A 21,249-nucleotide genomic window follows, 5' to 3' on the forward strand; every position below is an offset into this window, starting at 1 on the left:
CGCCACCATTGGTACGGTACAGCCTAAATTTCTTTTGTCCATTACTCTGATTTGCTCTTTGTCATCCTATTCTGTTATGGCGTTTGTGGATTCGGGCGCTGCCCTGAATTTGATGGACTTGGAGTTTGCCAGGCGCTGTGGTTTTTTCTTGGAGCCCTTGCAGTGTCCTATTCCATAGAGAGGAATTGATGCTACGCCTTTGGCCAAGAATAAGCCTCAGTACTGGACTCAATTGACCATGTGCATGGCTCCTGCACATCAGGAGGATATTCGCTTTTTGGTGTTACATAATGTTAGGAGTCGAGTTTACTCTGCTGCACAGGGGGAATCTCGATCCGTGTCTGCTGCGGTCTCCCATTCTGCTTCGGCCGCAGTGGGCTCTGCTCAGCGGAGGCATCGCTCCCAGCGTCTTGCTGGGACTGATTCTGTGCAAAGGGTTACTGCTGCCTTTTCTGGCTCTCCTGTTGTACCCTGCACTGATCTGCGGCGAGCGGGCTTCTCTGGGACTAAGTCCTTATTTGCACACACTGAGCATGCCCAGGGCAAGATCTCCCGTTGGAGATCGAGGGTCACATGCTCAGGTTCTGCAGCACATCCCATTGGACCTTTTGGCAGGTCCTGAAAGGGCAAAACTTCTGTAGCTGTTTCCTGTGCTGCAGCTATATAAACTGCGCATGACCGCACGGCCATGCGCTAGTATTGTTTTGATATTATGTGTGTGTGTAGATGGATGTATGTCGATGGATGAAAGCTCCTAAGTATCCCTCCCTAGAGTTGTTGACTGCTCGCGGATGATGGTAGCTATCTAGCGCCCGACTAGCCATCTGCATGTAACACACATCACAGCGTACTGTTGCTCTGCCCGCCAGTACGGCGCCGTGTGCTTCCTCTGCGCTTTCCTTACCCAAGCCTGGGTGGTTAGTGGCGTCCGTCAGTGCGGCACTGCACGCACTCGCGTGCCTATAGATTCTATTTTATAAGTTTCCTTACACACCCAGTTGCGGTGTTGTGCCAGCAAGTGTCTAATCGGACTTCAATCCTGTGTAGGGGTTGAGTTCGCTGACTTCTTGCTCACGCTCTATGTGCGGTACTGCGGTCCTGTGACGCAACAGGATCGCTTCCTTCATGCAGGGTGAAGTTAACCCATGTGTGTATACTTAGTACCGCCATATAGTCCGTCTTACTAGCAGCAGGGTCTTTTACCTGCACGGTGGTCCTCGGACTGCGAACACACCTAGTTTCATATTATCTATACTTGGTGCGTTCCGCCGGTCCTTAACATAATACTAGCGCCAAGGTCTGGCTAGTAATGACGGACGATCAGCGTTTACAGTGGTACATCCAGCAGCTGGAGGGAAGGTTGGCGGCTCTTGAGCGTTCAACCTCAGCTGTGGATGTTACTGCTGTCGCTGTTCAGGCTGCAAGTGTGGCTGCAGCTACCTTGTCCACTGCCGCCCCTGTACCGACGCTATCTCGCCTCCCGCTACAAGAGAAATTTTCTGGTGACAGTAAGTCCTGTAGGGGTTTCGTGAGTCAGTGCTCAATACATCTCGAGCTTCTGGCCTCTCGTTTCCCTACAGAGCGGGCTAAGGTGGGCTTTATCTTATCTTTACTGTCAGACAGGGCGTTGCAGTGGGCTACGCCGCTGTGGGAGCGTGGCAATCATGTGGTGCAGAGTGCTCCGTTATTCCTGAGCACTCTGATGACTCAGGTCTTTTTAGGACCTCGTGTCACCCATGATATGGCGCTCCAACTGTTGGCATTGACTCAGGGCTCGTCCTTGGTCAGCCATTTTGCCGTCCGCTTCCGCACTCTAGCATCTGAGCTGGAGTGGTCGGATAAACCTCTTATTCCTATATTTTGGAGGGGGCTGGCTGACCACGTTAAGGACGCCCTGGCCACTAGGGAGATTCCCGCCACACTGGAAGAATTAATAACAGTGTCTACTCGTATTGACCTCCGTTTTCACGAGCGGAGGTTAGTGCGAGCCCAGTGTAGGCAGAGGTTTCTGCTGGCTCCCACCTTCGCCAAACCTTTGGAATCTCCAGTCCAGGCTCCTGAGTCCCATGAACCTAAGGTAGTGTCTCGAGCGGGATCTAAGTCCCGGACCGCTCGTGCACTCCAGGTTTGCCATGTTTGCCAACAGTCAGGACATCTTGCCACCAGATGTCACCAGCGGTCGAGGAAACGTCAGCGTCTAGTGGTAGTAGGTGGAGGTGCACTAGACACGGCGACGTTTGCCTCCAAATTGTCCTTTAAGGGGACAATAACTTTTGGCTCATCCTCCCACTCGGTAGAGCTCTGCGTGGATTCTGGGGCGGAAGGCAATTTCATGTCTTCTGCCTTCGCCCAGCGTCACGCAATACCCCTGGTTATGCTATCTCAACCAGTAACGGTACGAGTGGTGAATGGATCGACACTCCCCGCACAGATAACACATCAGACCATCCCTTTTACTCTGTCCATGTCACCATCCCATCAGGAGATTATATCTCTGCTCATCATTCCCGAGGGGATTGATGAGGTCCTGTTGGGGATACCTTGGTTACGGTTCCACTCTCCTCACATCGAGTGGTCCTCAGGCAGAATTCTGGGATGGGGTGAATCATGTGGGGGTAGGTGTTACCGATAGTGTGTTCAGGTTGCTACTACTGAGGTACCCGTAGATCTTTCCTCTCTCCCCAAGCAATACTGGTCTTATGCAGACGTGTTCTCCAAAAAGGCGGCGGAGACCCTTCCGCCCCATCGCCCTTATGACTGTCCTATCGATCTCTCGCCTGGTGCAGAGCCTCCCCGGGGTCGAGTTTATCCATTATCTCTCCCGGAGACGGAGGCCATGTCTCAGTACATTCAAGACAATCTGGCAAGAGGGTTCATCAGGAAGTCAGTGTCACCTGCTGGGGCAGGGTTCTTCTTCGTGCAGAAGAAGAATGGGGAACTACGTCCATGCATAGACTACGCTATCACCGTTAAGAACAAGTATCCTTTGCCCTTGATATCCGAGCTCTTTGATAGGCTTCGGGGAGCTAGAGTGTTTACTAAATTAGATCTGCGGGGTGCTTACAACCTGATTCGCATCCGTGAGGGGGACGAATGGAAAACGGCGTTTAACACCAGAGATGGGCATTATGAGTATCTGGTGATGCCCTTCGGTCTCTGTAATGCCCCAGCCGTTTTCCAAGACTTTGTCAACGACATCTTCCGGGATATGCTTTCCACCTCGGTTGTAGTCTATCTGGATGATATTCTCATCTTTTCTTCAGATATTGACTCCCACCAGAGAGATGTTGGCAGAGTCTTCGACCTCTTACGGGCAAACTCTCTCTATGCAAAGTTGGAGAAGTGTATGTTTGACCAGGAGTCTTTACCGTTCCTGGGCTATATCATCTCCGCCCAGGGATTGGCTATGGATCCTGCCAAACTACAGGCTGTGATGGACTGGCAAGAGCCCCATTCTCTTAAAGCGGTGCAGCGCTTTATGGGGTTCATTAATTATTACCGCCAGTTCATTCCCCACTTCTCAACTCTGGTAGCTCCCTTGGTGACCCTCACCAAGAAGGGAGCGAATCCCAAATTGTGGTCGGAAGAGGTCTCCAAGGCCTTCACTTCTGTTAAGTCTCATTTTGCTAGCGCTCCCATCTTACATCGCCCCGATGTGGATAAGCCATTCCTAATGGAGGTGGATGCCTCATCCGTTGGTGCTGGAGCAGTCCTCTATCAAAAGGACGCCCAAGGTCGGAAGCATCCATGCTTCTTCTTCTCTAAGACCTTCACATCAGCGGAGAGAAATTACTCCATCGGGGATAGGGAGTTGCTAGCAATGAAGTTGGCCTTTTCAGAGTGGAGACATATTCTGGAAGGTGCACGGTTTCCCTTCCAGGTTTTCACGGACCACAAAAATTTGGTGTATTTACACACAGCCCAGCGGCTGAATTCTCGTCAGGCCAGATGGTCCTTATTTTTCTCCCGGTTCCATTTTACTCTGCATTATCTCGCCGGGGAGAAGAATATTCGTGCCGACGCTCTCTCTCGCTCCCTTATGTCAACTGAGGAGGAGGAAGAGGAGCCTCGGCTTATTGTCCCTTCTGAGAGCCTGAGAACCGTCGCGCCGGTTTCGCTAGAGTCTGTGCCTCCGGGCAAGACTTTTGTGCCCATTAATTTGCGACCGGAGGTTCTCTCTTGGGCTCATTCGTCCAGGGTGGGTGGACACTTTGGGACAAAAAGGACATCTGAGCTACTGGCGAGGACGTACTGGTGGCCGCATATGGTCCGGGATGTTAGGGATTATATTCTGGCGTGTATCCCCTGCGCCAAAAATAAATCTCCGCGTCAAAGGCCAGCTGGGTTGCTCTATCCCTTGCCGGTGGCAGATAGTCCCTGGGAGATGGTCGGGATGGACTTTGTCGTGGGTTTACCCAAGTCTCGCGGCTGTACCATCATTTGGGTCATCACTGATCATTTCTCAAAAATGGTGCATTTGGTGCCGCTACCACGGTTACCTTCTGCACGGGCCTTGGCAGCGTTGTTCATTAAACACATCTTCCGCCTACATGGTATGCCTGACAAAATTGTCAGTGACCGGGGTCCCCAGTTTGCGTCTCGGTCCTGGAGAGAGCTTTGTCGTCTTCTCAGTATCGAGTTGAATCTCTCTTCCGCTTATCATCCCGAGACGAATGGGTTGGTAGAGAGGGCCAACCAGACCTTGGTCACATACCTGCGACATTTTGTTTCAGCCAGGCAGGATGACTGGGCATCTTTGCTATCATGGGTAGAGTTTGCGCTGAACAACGCTGTAGCCGACTCCACTGGACAAACCCCATTCCTTCTCAACTATGGTCAGCATCCACGGGTACCTGTGCCTATGCCCGTGTCTTCTGCAGACTCCAGGGTGGCAGACTGGGCTGTGGAGGCACGGGATATTTGGGACCGCACTCAGGATGCCATTCGGGCCTCTAAGGAGAGAATGAGGTCCTCCGCCGATGCTCATCGGCGTCCCGCTCCGACCTTTGCTCCTGGCGACTTGGTGTGGCTCTCCGCCCGTAACATCAGGCTGCGAGTTGAGTCCACTAAGTTTGCTCCTCGCTACTTGGACCCCTTCAAGGTCCTCGAACAGGTTAATCCTGTGGTCTACCGTCTGGCCTTTCCTCCACGCCTTGGTATCACCGACACCTTTCATGTGTCCCTCCTTAAGCCCGTATACATGTCCCGGTTTTCTGAGTCATCTGCCGAGACATCGGGTTCGTCTACGGACGATTTCGAGGTGAACGCTATCTTGGGGTGCAAGGTGGTACATGGCAAAACATTTTTTTGGGTGGACTGGAAGGGTTACGGTCCTGAGGATAGGTCAAGGGAGCCTGCTGAGCACATTCGGGCTCCGCAGCTTATTGCTGCCTTCGAACGTAGTGAGGCCCAAGGAGGGGGGGCCATGTTAGGAGTCGAGTTTACTCTGCTGCACAGGGGGAATCTCGATCCGTGTCTGCTGCGGTCTCCCATTCTGCTTCGGCCGCAGTGGGCTCTGCTCAGCAGAGGCGTCGCTCCCAGCGTCTTGCTGGGACTGATTCTGTGCAAAGGGTTACTGCTGCCTTTTCTGGCTCTCCTGTTGTACCCTGCACTGATCTGCGGCGAGCGGGCTTCTCTGGGACTAAGTCCTTATTTGCACACACTGAGCATGCCCAGGGCAAGATCTCCCGTTGGAGATCGAGGGTCACATGCTCAGGTACTGCAGCACATCCCATTGGTCCTTTTGGCAGGTCCTGAAAGGGCAAAACTTCTGTAGCTGTTTCCTGTGCTGCAGCTATATAAACTGCGCATGACCGCACGGCCATGCGCTAGTATTGTTTTGATATTATGTGTGTGTGTAGATGGATGTATGTCGATGGATGAAAGCTCCTAAGTATCCCTCCCTAGAGTTGTTGACTGCTCGCGGATGATGGTAGCTATCTAGCGCTCGACTAGCCATCTGCATGTAACACACATCACAGCGTCCTGTTGCTCTGCCCGCCAGTACGGCGCCGTGCGCTTCCTCTGCACTTTCCTTACCCAAGCCTGGGTGGTTAGTGGCGTCCATCAGTGCGGCACCGCACGCACTCGCGTGCCTATAGATTCTATTTTATAAGTTTCCTTACACACCCAGTTGCCGTGTTGTGCCAGCAAGTGTCTAATCGGACTTCAATCCTGTGTAGGGGTTGAGTTCGCTGACTTCTTGCTCGCGCTCTATGTGCGGTACTGCGGTCCTGTGACGCAACAGGATCGCTTCCTTCACGCAGGGTGAAGTTAACCCATGTGTGTATACTTAGTACCGCCATATAGTCCGTCTTACTAGCAGCAGGGTCTTTTACCTGCACGGTGGACCTCGGACTGCGAACGCACCTAGTTTCATATTATCTATACTTGGTGCGTTCCGCCGGTCCTTAACACATAATCTGCATGATGTGGTCGTTTTGGGGTTGCCATGGCTACAGGTCCATAATCCAGTATTGGATTGGAAATCTATGTCTGTGTCCAGCTGGGGTTGTCAAGGGGTACATGGTGATGTTCCATTGCTGTCAATTTCATCTTCCACTCCTTCAGAAGTTCCTGAGTTTTTGTCGGATTACCGGGATGTATTTGATGAGCCCAAGTCCGGTGCCCTACCTCCTCATAGGGATGGTGATTGTGCCATTGATTTGATTCCTGGTAGTAAGTTTCCTAAGGGCCGACTGTTCAATTTATCTGTGCCAGAACACGCCGCTATGCGGAGTTATATATAGGAGTCCTTGGAGAAAGGACATATTCGCCCGTCGTCACCGTTGGGAGCAGGCTTCTTTTTTGTGGCCAAGAAGGATGGTTCTTTGAGACCTTGTATCGATTACCGCCTTCTTAATAAGATCACGGTCAAATTTCAGTACCCTTTGCCGCTACTGTCTGATTTGTTTGCTCGGATTAAGGGAGCTAGTTGGTTCACCAAGATAGATCTTCGAGGGGCGTATAATCTTGCGCGTATTAAACAGGGTGATGAATGGAAAACAGCATTTAATACGCCTGAGGGCCATTTTGAGTACCTGGTGATGCCATTCGGGCTTTCTAATGCTCCATCTGTGTTTCAGTCCTTTATGCATGACATCTTCCGAGAGTATCTGGATAGATTCATGATTGTATATTTGGATGATATTTTGGTCTTTTCGGATGATTGGGAGTCTCATGTGAAGCAGGTCAGAATGGTGTTCCAGGTCCTTCGTGCTAATTCCTTGTTTGTGAAGGGGTCTAAATGTCTCTTTGGAGTTCAGAAGGTTTCATTTTTGGGCTTCATTTTTTCCCCTTCTACTATCGAGATGGATCCTGTTAAAGTTCAGGCCATTTATGATTGGACTCAGCCTACATCTGTGAAGAGTCTGCAGAAGTTCCTGGGTTTTGCTAATTTTTACCGTCGCTTCATCGCTAATTTTTCTAGTGTTGTTAAACCGTTGACTAATTTGATCAAGAAAGGTGCTGATGTGGCCAATTGGTCTTCTGCGGCCGTTGAGGCTTTTCAGGAATTGAAGCGTCGTTTTTCTTCTGCCCCTGTGCTATGCCAGCCAGATGTTTCGCTCCCGTTTCTGGTCGAGGTTGACGCTTCTGAGATTGGAGCAGGGGCTGTTTTGTCTCAGAGAAGTTCTGATGGCTCGGTGATGAAACCATGTGCTTTCTTTTCTAGAAAGTTTTCGCCTGCCGAGCGTAATTATGATGTTGGCAACCGAGAGTTGTTGGCTATGAAGTGGGCATTCAAGGAGTGGCGACATTGGCTTGAAGGAGCCAAGCATCGCGTGGTGGTCTTGACGGATCACAAGAATTTGACTTATCTCGAGTCTGCCAAACGGTTGAATCCTAGACAGGCTCGATGGTCGCTCTTTTTCTCCCGTTTCGATTTTGTGGTTTCTTACCTTCCGGACTCTAAGAATGTGAAGGCTGATGCCCTTTCAAGGAGTTTTGTGCCTGACTCTCCGGATGTTCCTGATCCGGATGGTATTCTCAAGGAGGGGGTAATTTTGTCTGCCATCTCCCCTGATTTGCGGCGGGTGCTGCAGAAGTTTCAGGCTGATAGACCTGACCATTGTCCAGCGGAGAAGCTGTTTGTCCCTGATAGATGGACTAGTAGAGTTATCTCTGAGGTTCATTGTTCGGTGTTAGCTGGTCATCCCGGGATCTTTGGTACCAGAGATTTGGTGGCTAGATCCTTTTGGTGGCCTTCCTTGTCATGGGATGTGCGTTCTTTTGTACAGTCCTGTGGGACTTGTGCTCGGGCTAAGCCTTGCTGTTCTCGTGCCAGTGGGTTCCTTTTGCCCTTGCCGGTCCCGAAGAGACCCTGGACGCATATTTCCATGGATTTTATTTCAGATTTCCTTATCTCTCAAAGGATGTCGGTCATCTGGGTGGTTTGTGATCGCTTCTCTAAGATGGTCCATTTGGTACCCTTGTCTAAATTGCCTTCCTCCTCTGATTTGGTGCCATTGTTTTTCCAGCATGTGGTTCGTTTGCATGGCATTCCGGAGAACATAGTAACATAGTAACATAGTAACATAGTTAGTAAGGCCGAAAAAAGACATTTGTCCATCCAGTTCAGCCTATATTCCATCATAATAAATCCCCAGATCTACGTCCTTCTACAGAACCTAATAATTGTATGATACAATATTGTTCTGCTCCAGGAAGACATCCAGGCCTCTCTTGAACCCCTCGACTGAGTTCGCCATCACCACCTCCTCAGGCAAGCAATTCCAGATTCTCACTGCCCTAACAGTAATAATAATAATAATAATCTTTATTTTTATATAGCGCTAACATATTCCGCAGCGCTTTACAGTTTGCACACATTGTCATCGCTGTCCCCAACGGGCTAACAATCTAAATTCCCTATCTGTATGTCTTTGGAATGTGGGAGGAAACCGGAGTACCCGGAGGAAACCCACGCAAACACGGAGAGAACATACAAACTCTTTGCAGATGTTGTCCATGGTGGGGTTTGAACCCAGGACTCCAGCGCTGCAAGGCTGTAGTGCTAACCACTGCGCCACCGTGCTGCCCCTCTTCTATTTTGGTGGAAAAACCTTCTCTCCTCCAGACGCAAAGAATGCCCCCTTGTGCCCGTCACCTTCCTTGGTATAAACAGATCTTCATCTCGGACAGAGGTTCCCAGTTTGTTTCGAGGTTTTGGCGGTCCTTTTGTGCTAAGATGGGCATTGATTTGTCTTTTTCTTCGGCTTTCCATCCTCAGACAAATGGCCAAACCGAATGAACCAATCAGACTTTGGAAACATATCTGAGATGCTTTGTTTCTGCTGATCAGGATGATTGGGAGTCTTTCTTGCCTATGGCTGAGTTCGCCCTTAATAATCGGGCCAGCTCGGCTACTTTGGTTTCGCCTTTTTTCTGTAATTCTGGTTTCCATCCTCGTTTTTCTTCAGGGCAGGTTGAGCCTTCGGACTGTCCTGGTGTGGATTCTGTGGTGGACAGGTTGCAGCAAATTTGGACTCACATAGTGGACAATTTGACATTGTTCCAGGAGAAGGCTCAACGTTTCGCTAACCGCCGTTGCTGTGTTGGTCCCCGACTTCGTGTTGGGGATTTGGTTTGGTTGTTGTCTCGTTATGTTCCTATGAAGGTTTCCTCTCCTAAGTTTAAGCCTCATTTCATTGGTCCTTATAAGATTTCTGAAGTTCTTAATCCTGTGTCATTTCGTTTGGCCCTTCCAGCTTCTTTTGCCATCCATAATGTGTTCCATAGGTCGTTGTTGCGGAGATACGTGGCGCCTATGGTTCCCTCCGCTGACCCTCCTGCCCCGGTGTTGGTCGAGGGGGAGTTGGAGTATGTGGTGGAGAAGATTTTAGATTCTCGTATTTCAAGACGGAAACTCCAGTACCTGGTCAAGTGGAAGGGTTATGGTCAGGAAGATAATTCCTGGGTTGTTGCCTCTGATGTTCATGCTGCTGATCTTGTTCGTGCCTTTCATTTGGCTCGTCCTGATCGGCCTGGGGGTTCTGGTGAGGGTTCGGTGACCCCTCCTCAAGGGGGGGGGTACTGTTGTGAATTCTGTTTTGGAACTCCCTCCTGTTGTCATGAATGGTACTTTGGCGAGTTCTGTCCATGAACTCCCTCTGGTGGCTGTGAGTGGAGCTGCTGGTTCTGAGGTTCCTTCCACAGGTGACCTAGTTAATTCTTTGGCTGGCTGCTCTATTTAACTCCACCCAGATCGTTACTCCATGCCACCTGTCAATGTTCCAGTGCTGGTTCAGTTCGCTCTTGGATCTTTCTGGTGACCTGTCTACTCCAGCAGAAGCTAAGTCCCTGCTGGTTTATTTTGTTGTTTTTGTTTTCTTGTCCAGCTTGCTAATATGATTCTGTCTGGCTAGCTGGAAGCTCTGGGAGGCAGAGGGGCACCTCCGCACCGTGAGTCGGTGTGGGGGTCTTTTTGCACACTCTGCGTGGTCTTTTGTAGTTTTTTGTGCTGACCGCAAAGTTACCTTTTCTATCCTCTGTCTGTTTAGGTAGTCTGGCCTCCCTTTGCTGAAACCTCTTTCATTCCTGTGTTTGTGACTTTCATCTTATCTCACAGTCAATATTTGTGGGGGGCTGCCTTTTCCTTTGGGGAATTTCTCTGAGGCAAGGTAGGCTTTACTTTCTATCTCTAGGGGTAGCTAGCCCTTAGGCTGTGCCGAGGCGTCTAGGCCTGTTAGGTACGCTCCACGGCTATTTCTAGTGTGTGTGATAGGATTAGGGATTGCGGTCAGCAGAGTTCCCACTTCCCAGAGCTTGTCCTGTGAGTTTAACCATCAGGTCTTTCCGGGTGCTCCTAACCACCAGGTCCACAACAATTTGGGCTACTGGTTTGGTTGGGCGTACTAACGGTGTCTGCCGCTGCTTGTTGTTCTCCTCCACTGAACAAAGCTGTGCCGCCTGTTTACTCCTGTTGCCAATTTTGAACTTCATTTGGCCCACTTTATTAGTTGGGCCTACTAACTGTGTCTGCCACTCATTACAGTTTTTCGCCACTGAACAAAGCTATGCCGCCTGTTTAGTCCTGTTACCAATTTTGAACTGCATTTAGCCTACTTTATTCTTTGGGACTATATCTGTGTTTCCTCCTCATCCTGCCCATTGGCCAGCCACTGCTACATGAGTCTGCTGGTACATTGACCCAGACCACTACATTCCCCTTGCACTCTACACAGCCAGAATCTGACCCTGATGAAAGTCAGGTTCCTCTTCCTGCATACTATACCACCTTACACGGGGACAAAGAGGAAGGTGCAGATGAAAGTGCAGGTTCCTTCATTAGGTGGGGGGGCATACTCATTGGCGACGTCACTGGCACAGAGCCCCTCATTGTACGCAAAAGTGTCTCTGCCGGTGGGAGGCACCCCCGCCATCAAACACACCGCCATACTTTGAGGGGCCCTGTGCCAGTGCCAATGCGAACGAGTGGGCCCCCCCTACTTGCTCGGGATCACAGCACTTGCAAAGTTTCGATACTTGCCTCTCCCTGCTCCACCGACGTGACGTAGTCCGCATTTCCTGGGCCCACTAAAATCTTGAGCCAGCCCTACCCCCCACAACTTTAGCCAAATGACCCTCTGTTTTCAATGCCTAACTATTATTATAAAGCAAATTAAGATTGACAAGCTTAAGAAATAAGAATTGATGTTTTTGGCATAAAAATGGGCACTGTAGGTGTTTTCCTGTCCTCCACTCACTGCCGACTTTTATTCCCCATTGACTTGCATTGGGTTTCGTGTTTCGTTCGATCCACGACTTTTCGCAATAATCGTCTGATTTCACCCGACCCAACTTTTGAGAAAGTCGGGTTTCGCGAAACCCGACTCGATCCTAAAAAAGTTAAAGTCGCTCAACCCTAGTGTTCGCACTTCCAAATATTATTGGCAGACACAACCAAAGTGGTATAAATTTCACCACAGCAGAAATAATATAATAAGGACTTATAAGTCTTCCAGTACACCCAATCCAGCAGATGGACACCCAACCAGGAGTGTTGACATTTAAAAAAATGAGGGCCTGACACCACCGAAGTGGAATAACAGTCACGAGAATAGAAATAATATAATTGTGACAGAGACCTCTTTCACTACAGCTAACCCAGCAGATGTAGACCAACCATGACTGTTCACATTTCCACAAATTTGTGTTAACATTAGCAGCATCAGCAGCAGTAGCAGCAGCAAAAACAGGCACAGAAGCTACACTAAAGATATCACAGAGTACAGTTACGTGACAATAATGGATCACAGTAAAAAATACAGTCTGCGATTGGGGTGCAAAAGTCCTTGGATATCCTTGACTTGTTCTTCTTGATAAAAGTTAGGCGGTCTACACTGTCAGGTGACAGCCAACTGAGCTTATCCATCAGGACACCACCAGCAGCGCTGACGAACGCTGGATGCTGGGCATGATAAAACCTCAAATGCATGTGAGGCAAGCTCAGACTACTCATCCATTTTGGTAGACCAAAATGTGAAAGGGTCAAAACCCTCCATGATGGTATTTATTTTCAGTTCTAGATATTTCTGCACCATCCTCTCCATTCATTCACCACGTGTGAATCTTGGACTCTCTTTTGCTGGTGCACGAGTTGGTCTAAAAAAGTGTCAAAGGACTCACAGAAGTTGTTTCTTCTTCCACTTCCACCACTGCTGCTGCAGCTAATGTTTTGGCGTTGACAAATTGACGTGCCGGAGGTTGGAAGTGTAGAGCTGCGATGCGAACTGTGTGCTTCACTGCTGTCTTGGGAAAAGCTCTCTTAAGGTTGTGCAAAAGCGTGTTTCGTTACTCCAACATTCGTGGGTCCCTTTCTAGGGTGGGAATCTTCTGGCAAAATTTGGCTTTGTAACGTGGATCTAACAGAGTGGCAACTCAGTATAAGCAGTATTCTTAATCATAACTATATGGGGATCATTTTGCAAATAGTGCAGCACTCATATGTTGGGCTCTACCCATGCTGTGTTGGTGGCAAGATAGCAATGAGGCTTGTTTCCTCTGTCCCCTCCCGCCAGCTACGAACAACAGAGAGGGGAGGATTATCCTCTTCATCCGTCAGTTGCTTGCCCATCACCTCTTCCTCCTCCATTTATTCCTCAGATCTTGCACCTTCGATAACAGTTTGTCTTTGACCAGCCCATCTCAATTGCAGTAATCCACCCTCACTTGGCACCCACCTGTATGAAGACAGTCTTAAACTTAGAGACAGTGTTATCCCTTCTGCAGTCTCCTTTGCTTTCTCCTCTTCTTCTGGGACCACCATCTCCTCCCGCAGGCTATTTAAAGTCTGCTCCAGCATATTGATGACCGGAATAGTGATGCTGATGGTGGCGTCGTCAGCGCTAATCATCTTATTAGCCATTTGGAAACTGTGCAGAAGAGTGCAGAAGTCCTTAATCTGTGCCCACTCTGTAAATGTGATATGCACCACATCCGTACTGCGATAGCCCAGGCTTTACGACAAGATATACTGCATCAGGACTCATCGCTGCTGCCATAGTTGCTGCAACATGTGCAGAGTGGAATTCCACCATATTGGCACATCGCATATCAGCCGGTTAACTGGCATGGACAAAGATCTCTCTATCGATGCAAGTCGATGACTAGAGGGATGCGAATGGCAGAAATGAGCAGACAGCTTACGTGCTTTCTAGAGTGGTAGAGAAATTGCTGTACCCCAGGTTGAGGACGTGAGCTGTTATGAACTGGTGATTCAGAACCACAATGGACCTAGTGGTTAAGAGCACACAAAGTGACCTGATAGTTACTAATAACATAGGACGAGCTCTGAGACGTGGGAACTCTGCTGACCGCAATCCCTAATCCTATCATACCACACTAGAGGTAGCCGTGCAGCGCTCCTGACCAGACCTAGGCGCCTCGGGCACAGCCTGAGAAACTATCTAGCCCTGAAGATAGAAAAATAAGCCTACCTTGCCTCAGAGAAATTCCCCAAAGGAAAAGGCAGCCCCCCACATATAATGACTGTGAGTTAAGATGAAAATACAAACACAGAGATGAAATAGATTTTAGCAAAGTGAGGCCCGACTTACTGAATAGACCGAGGATAGGAAAGATAGCTTTGCGGTCAACACAAAAACCTACAAACAACCACGCAGAGGGCGCAAAAAGACCCTCCGCACCGACTAACGGTACGGAGGTGCTCCCTCTGCGTCTCAGAGCTTCCAGCAAGCAAGAAAAACCAATATAGCAAGCTGGACAGAAAATATTGCAAACAAAAGTAACACAAGCAAAACTTAGCTTATGCAGGGAAGACAGGCCACAAGAACGATCCAGGAGAAAGCAAGACCAATACTGGAACATTGACTGGAGGCCAGGAACAAAGAACTAGGTGGAGTTAAATAGAGCAGCACCTAACGACTTAACCTCATCACCTGAGGAAGGAAACTCAGAAGCCGCAGCCCCATTCATATCCACCAAAGGAAGCTCATAGACAGAGCCAGCCGAAGTACCACTCATGACCACAGGAGGGAGCTTGACCACAGAATTCACAACAGTGAGCATGCAAGGCACGTGTGTGATTTTGCCTTGCCGTCGGATCGCCACCAGGTTTGCAATGTTATCGGACACGACCTTCCCTGGATGCAGGTTCAGCGGAGACAGCTATTGATCAAACTAAGGCTGGAGAGCTGTCCACAACTCTTCAGCTGTATGACTGCAATCTCCAAGGCATACCAATTTTAATACTGCCTGATTTCGGTGTGCCCTGAATGCGCAGAATAGAGGTGGTGAGGATTCGTTCTGCATTGTTGGAGAGCATTTCTCATTAAGGCAGAGGTTGAGGCGCATGGGGGGGCCCTAGAGGGGTTAGAGGAGGCAGAAGCAGTGGAGGAAGTGTTAAATGTAGAGGTTTATCCTGCAAGCCTTGGGGTTTCCCAGACTTGTAAAGCAGTGCCTGTCCCCACAGCCACCAAAGTCACCCAGTGCCCAGTGAGTGAAATGCAATGCCCTTGGCCATGCTTAGTCATCCAAGTGTCTGAGGTGAAATATACCCTGGCAAGCAGAGATTTTCTCAAGGAACGGATGATGTTGTCTGTGACATGCTGGTGTAGCACAGGCACAGCTTTCTTAGAAAAGTAATGGCGACTGGATAAATGGTACTGGGGGACTGTGACAGCCATCAGCTTTTGGAAACCATCTGTATCTACCAGGCGGAAAGGCAACATTTCCGCGGCCAACAGATTGGAGATGGTGGAGTTCAACCTCTGATGTTTTTCATGCGTAGGAGGAAACAATGTTTTATGTGACCACAACTGCAGAACGGTGGGCTTGATGCAGTGCTCAGAGAGCGCGGAGTATGGTGAACCGGACAAACTGCTGGACCGTGAGAGGGTTGCAGGCGGAGATGTTATGGTGGATCGAGAAATTTGTGGTGTGCCCTTTCTCTAAGATTAGTCAAAAACAGCAGGCATGTCCCCTTCTGTTACAACTGAAGGTAGGCTTTAAGTCAGCATGACTGTAGCGGCTAAAGTACACCGAGGTTCTGCATTTGAAGACCTGCATCTCAATAGTTGGCATGGTAACAGAAGAGGAGGAAGAAGAAGCAGCAGATGCAATTGACGGGACAGCTGTAATGTAACCTCCTCTTCCTCCTAGATGACATACTCAGCTGTGTGGCTCAATGTTCATGCCAACTGGGATCTAACGCCTTCTCCTCATCATCCTCTGTGTTATCACTTTCCTCGCGCTTGGAGTCACCCTTCTCCTCTTCTTGCCCTGAAAGTAAAGTACAGTCCACATGAGCCTCAGATATCTGAGTCTCATCAGGATCATCTCCCCCCAGGGGTTAACATCTGATGATGAGGGTCAGGATGCTGTTCGGACCCTATTTTGTCCTGCCCCAGATCCAAGCTAAAAAAAATTTGGGCATCAGTGCAGATTTCCTCCTCTTGACTCTGCCAAGCTTTTGAGTACACTTTTCATGAACATGGCATAGAATGTGTGAACAACTCTTCAGACTCATCAATCTGTGGTTTCATACAGTCAGTTGAACGGTTGGATAGTTGGGATGCGGGGGAAGCAAGGGGAATTTGAGTGCCACCTCTGTGGACTGTACTGGATGTGATGTTCAGGTGGAGAACGGTATCAAGGCCGGTGGGACTCACATATGATGGCTGACTATTGCTGGAGCTTGATGAGAGACAACCCAGAAGCTGTACATCACAGATCAGCCAAGAAAAGAAAGTTCAAATAACTGCCATTTGCCATTCATCTGTGTGCCATATATGCCGTATGTGTTTTTATATTTTATAGTTTAATTCTGTAAGTATATTTGATTTGCTGTACATAGACTTTGTAATCTTTGTTATTCCTTGATTAAAAGTATATAAAATGCAGTACCAAAAATCATGTGTTTTTATCATAAAACATTAGGAGTAATTTTCATCAAAAATTGAAAATATCTCAAAATCCTGATGTGATAGCCAAAAACGGAGTACATATTCATAATCAGCAGCCTAAATTGACTTAAAATATGTTTTAAAACCTTTTGCCAGAAAAATTGCGTTGACCAGTGTTATTATACCTATAACTTAATATTTTATTGCACAACCTTTTGAGGCAGTCACTGCAATCAAACGATTCCTTTAACTGTCAATGAGACTTCTACACCTCTTGACATGTATTTTGGCCGACTCCTCAAGAGTAAACTGCTCCAATGGTCTCATGTTTGAAGGTTGCCTTTTCCAGACGGTACGTTTCAGCTTTTTCAAAAGATGCTCAATAGCAGAGGCGTCAAACTGCATTCCTCGAGGGCCGCAAACCATGCATGTTTTCAAGATTTCCTTAGCTTTGCACAAGGTGCTGTAATCATTATGTGTGTAGGTGATTAAATTATCACCTGTGCAGTACAAGGAAATCCTGAAAACATGACCTGTTTGCAGCCCTTGAGGAATGCAGTTTGACACCCCTGCTCAATAGGATTTAGGTCAGGGCTCATAGAAGGCCACTTCAAAATAGTTTAATGTTTTCATCTTAGCCATTCTTGGTTGTTTTTAACTGTGTATTTTGGGTCATTATCCTGTTGCAAGACCCATAACCTGCGACTGGGTTCAAGCTTACTGACACTGGGCAGCACATTTCTCTCTAGAATCCCTTGATGGTCTTAAGATTTCATTGTACCCTGCACAGATTCTAGACACCCTGTGCCAGACACAGCAAAGCAGCTCCAGAACATAACAGATCCTCCTCCATGTTTCACAGTAGGGACAGTGTTCTTTTCTTGATATGCTTCATTTTTCTGTCTGTGAACATAGATCTGATGTGCCTTGCCAAAAGCTCCATCTTTGTCTCAACTGTCCATAGGACATTCTCCCACAAGCTTTGTGGCTTGTCAACATGTACTTTGGCAAATTCCAGTCTGGCTTTTTTATGATTTTTTTTCAACAATGGTGTCCTTCGTGGTCGTCTTCTATGAAGTCCACTTTGGCTCATACAACGATGGATGGTGTGATCTGACACTGATAGTCCTTGAGCTTGAAGTACACCTTTAATCGGTTTAGAAGTTTTTCTGGGCTTTTTTGTTACCATTCGTATTATCCATCTCTTTGATTTGTCATCAGTTTTCTTCCTGCGACTACATTCAGGGAGGTTGGCTACAGTCCCATCAAGCTGCTTTGAGATGGTCTTATATCTTTTACCTTTAACATGTTTGTCTATAATTTTGTGATGCCCCAGGGTAATGGTTGTCACAGTGCATTGCTTTCCTCACGGGGACAGTGATGTTACGCTTCGAAGCGTTGAAGGATTCCTTTTATCAGGTAACCACAAAGCACACAACACTGTTCTAACTCCAGGCCAGAAGGGGCAGTTCTACACCCGACTTCAGGGGAGCTGCTCTCTCTGGTCAGGAAGTGGAATTAGTTGCTAGGCAGTTGGTACCAGACAGCAGACTGGAGCAATAGATCAAATGACAGCACCTCAGACAATGGTGAAAAGCAAGTCTTACATTTTATTCTGCCTCCTGTGGCGACGTTTTGGTCGCTAGGAAGCCATAGGCAGTAAGAGACTATAATACCATTGCGCTAAGAGGAAGGCTTTTAACTCCACCTGATAAAGCTGGAAAATGAACTCACTTCCAAGCCGGCCAGACGCTGCCTGTACCTGTGATCTGGTGCCCTAGACTGTGGCTGCCTGCTATCATCAGTAAACCAGGTAAAAAACTGCACAACTGCGTCCTTCATTCTTTACTGCACCTCTCACCAGCTCGTGGGCACTGTCACAGAAGGGTACACTGCCAGTTTTTAAAGACAGGGAGAGCAATGAACTTGTATTATGGCACATGAACAGAAAAAGTGTCCCTACTTAAGCCCCTCAGTGTTCACACCCACTAAGATTCTTTTTCATGGCCCCCTTTAGAGTATGATGCACGTAAAAATGCCTTCCCACACATAATATACCTCCAGAGTGAGTTCCTCCAAAAATTACCTCACAGTAGTGTTGAGCGATACCTTCCGATATCGTAAAGTATCGGTATCGGATAGGATCGGCCGATATTCAAAAAATATCGGATATCGCCGATACCGATACCCGATCCTAATGCAAGTCAATGGGACCAAAATATCGGAATTAAAATAAACCCTTTCTTTCCTTGTAGGTTCATTCTACATGAAGGAAAACAACTAAGAATAATGCAGGATGTATTTGGGGAGGTGGCGGAGACATTAAAGTCATAGAGGTTTAGCCCAATCAAATAGAATAGCATGTTTTTTTTTTTTTTAAAGACGTTCGGAGTGACAAAGATATTGACTATGTAAATTTTTTTTTATTTTGTCAGATATTGATGTTTCACTATTCCACGCCCTTCCCCTTCTTTTTTTTTTACTTTTCCCACACTTTCATCTTCATCATCATCAGCATCTTTGACATCAACTTCTTCTTCACCTTATTCATCTTCTTCTTCATCCTTTACCTTTTTTTTTTTTAACCCCTTCCCGACCCATGACGTCACGTAGGCGTCATGAAAGTCGGTGCCAATCCGACCCATGACGCCTATGTGGCGTCATGGAAAGATCGCGTCCCTGCAGATCGGGTGAAAGGGTTAACTCCCATTTCACCCGATCTGCAGGGACAGGGGGAGTGGTAGTTTAGCCCAGGGGGGGTGGCTTCACCCCCCCGTGGCTACGATCGCTCTGATTGGCTGTTGAAAGTGAAACTGCCAATCAGAGCGATTTGTAATATTTCACCTATTATAACGGGTGAAATATTACAATCCAGCCATGGCCGATGCTGCAATATCATCGGCCATGGCTGGAAATACTAATGTGCCCCCACCCCACCCCACCGATCGCCCCCCCAGCCCTCCGATCTGCCCGGTACACTGCCCCGCTCCCCTCCGTCCTGTGCTCTGCTCCCCCCCCGTGCTCTTGTCCCCTCACCCCCGTGCTCCAATCACCCCCCCGGGCTCCAATCACCCCCCCTGCACTCCGATCCACCCCCCGTGCTCCGTTCCACCCCCCGTGCTCCGTTCCACCCCCCCGTGCTCAGTTCCACCCCCCGGTGCTCCGTTACACCCCTCCCGCGTTCCGATCCACCCCCCCATGCTCCAATCCCCCCCCGTGCTCCCCCGCACCCCATCATACTTACCGATGCTGCCGGGGTCCGTCCGTCTTCTCCCTGGGCGCCGCCATCTTCCAAAATGGCGGGCACATGCGCAGTGCGCCCGCCGAATCTGCCGGCCGGCAGATTCGTTCAAAGTGCATTTTGATCACTGAGATATAATCTATCTCAGTGATCAAAATAAAAAAAATAATAAATGACCCTCCCCCCTTTGTCACCCCCATAGGTAGGGACAATAAAAAAATAAAGAATTTTTTTTTCTACTAATGTTAGAATAGGGTTAGGGCTAGGGTTAGGGGTAGGGTTAGGATTAGGGGTAGGGTTAGGGGTAGGGTTAGGGGTAGGGTTAGGGGTAGGGTTAGGGTTTCGGTATGTGCACACGTATTCTGGTCCTCTGCGGATTTTTCCCCAGTCTTGTAGCCCATGTGTTCCTGTTTCCATGATTGTTCTCTTGTGTCTACAAGACTGGGGAGTTCCACCACTCCTCTTGGGCTAGCTGCACAAAAGCTGTTCTGTCCTGTATGCACACATGGATTTTTCCTCTCTGAACCCTGTTCACACAGGTAATATACAGATGATCAGGTTTTTAAATACATCAGATAGGGATTGCATACATTAGTTAGGACTGCTCTGATATGGGTATACCGTGAAGATTGGTAGAGCAGCTTAGTATACATTTTTTGCAAAAAACGTATCAACCAAATACCCTGTTATTTACATCTTTTACTAGCACTTGCGGATTACTGCAAACATTTTTTCAAACTGAGTGTTTTTGGTTTTACCATTCTCTTTTGTGTCTTCAGGTTTCTTGGTGGTGTGTGAACATGTTCTTACAGACTTGTTCACTGTGCAAGTAGCCCATGTGTTCCTGTTTCCATGATTGTTCTCTTGTGTCTACAAGACTGGGGAGTTCCACCACTCCTCTTGGGCTAGCTGCACAAAAGCTGTTCTGTCCTGTATGCACACATGGATTTTTCCTCTCTGAACCCTGTTCACACAGGTAATATACAGATGATCAGGTTTTTAAATACATCAGATAGGGATTGCATACATTAGTTAGGACTGCTCTGATATGGGTATACCGTGAAGATTGGTAGAGCAGCTTAGTATACATTTTTTGCAAAAAACGTATCAACCAAATACCCTGTTATTTACATCTTTTACTAGCACTTGCGGATTACTGCAAACATTTTTTCAAACTGAGTGTTTTTGGTTTTACCATTCTCTTTTGTGTCTTCAGGTTTCTTGGTGGTGTGTGAACATGTTCTTACAGACTTGTTCACTGTGCAAGTAGCCCATGTGTTCCTGTTTCCATGATTGTTCTCTTGTGTCTACAAGACTGGGGAGTTCCACCACTCCTCTTGGGCTAGCTGCACAAAAGCTGTTCTGTCCTGTATGCACACATGGATTTTTCCTCTCTGAACCCTGTTCACACAGGTAATATACAGATGATCAGGTTTTTAAATACATCAGATAGGGATTGCATACATTAGTTAGGACTGCTCTGATATGGGTATACCGTGAAGATTGGTAGAGCAGCTTAGTATACATTTTTTGCAAAAAACGTATCAACCAAATACCCTGTTATTTACATCTTTTACTAGCACTTGCGGATTACTGCAAACATTTTTTCAAACTGAGTGTTTTTGGTTTTACCATTCTCTTTTG

The sequence above is a fragment of the Ranitomeya imitator genome, chromosome 4, assembly GCF_032444005.1.
Source record: "Ranitomeya imitator isolate aRanImi1 chromosome 4, aRanImi1.pri, whole genome shotgun sequence".
Lineage (NCBI taxonomy): Eukaryota > Metazoa > Chordata > Amphibia > Anura > Dendrobatidae > Ranitomeya > Ranitomeya imitator.